The sequence below is a fragment of the Pistacia vera genome, unplaced genomic scaffold, assembly GCF_008641045.1.
Source record: "Pistacia vera cultivar Batoury unplaced genomic scaffold, PisVer_v2 Contig955, whole genome shotgun sequence".
Classification (NCBI taxonomy): domain Eukaryota; kingdom Viridiplantae; phylum Streptophyta; class Magnoliopsida; order Sapindales; family Anacardiaceae; genus Pistacia; species Pistacia vera.
In genome coordinates, this window is record NW_022196840.1 from 76,387 (window position 1) to 77,155 (window position 769).

A 769-nucleotide genomic window follows, 5' to 3' on the forward strand; every position below is an offset into this window, starting at 1 on the left:
AATAATAATCCATTTAGATACATGCACACATATATTTAAATATAATCTCACTAATTTTAATTTTAATATTAAAATTAAATACAGGCACCAACCTCAGCAAATTTAATTGTACTATGAGATTACCAAACTATCCCTTCATCTTGAAAGACGAAAATACCCTTCTCATGAACTGATTCTTAAATCGTCTTATAAGTGTGTGACTCGTAGGCTCCTCATCATATCGACAGTGAGTAGTATCGCGATTAACTCCAATTAATCGTCCCACTACACAGAGACCAAGATTGGCCCCTAGCAAGGCATCATGGCCACCAGATAGATTCAGATTCAGCGAAATCGAAGCTTGTCAACGATATGGTAACTGTGCAATCAAATCTTTTTATCATCCCTTATCTCATCAAGACTGAGGTACAGAAATAGTATCAACCTCAGATATCCTCGATATCTTTGTATTCAGTTATTGGACCAATGACCTTAATAATAAATTGGATTGAGCAACAACTCAATCCCACTGTGGCCACAGCTTTAGTGTCATTGTCATTCACTAAATTGCGTCGTGAGATAACTTCTCCTGTACCCAGGAGTTATGAATCCTTTGTTGATCCACCATAGTCTTGATACACTTCTCAATGCAGCCAATCACTACCGTACTGATAGCTATGAATAGAACTACGTTAGGCTAGTGTCAAACTACACCAATTGGCGCTGGTGTGCTGTCGTAGGCACCCAGAATTAAAACCCTAAAAATACACGTAGTAGTGTGAGTAGGGAT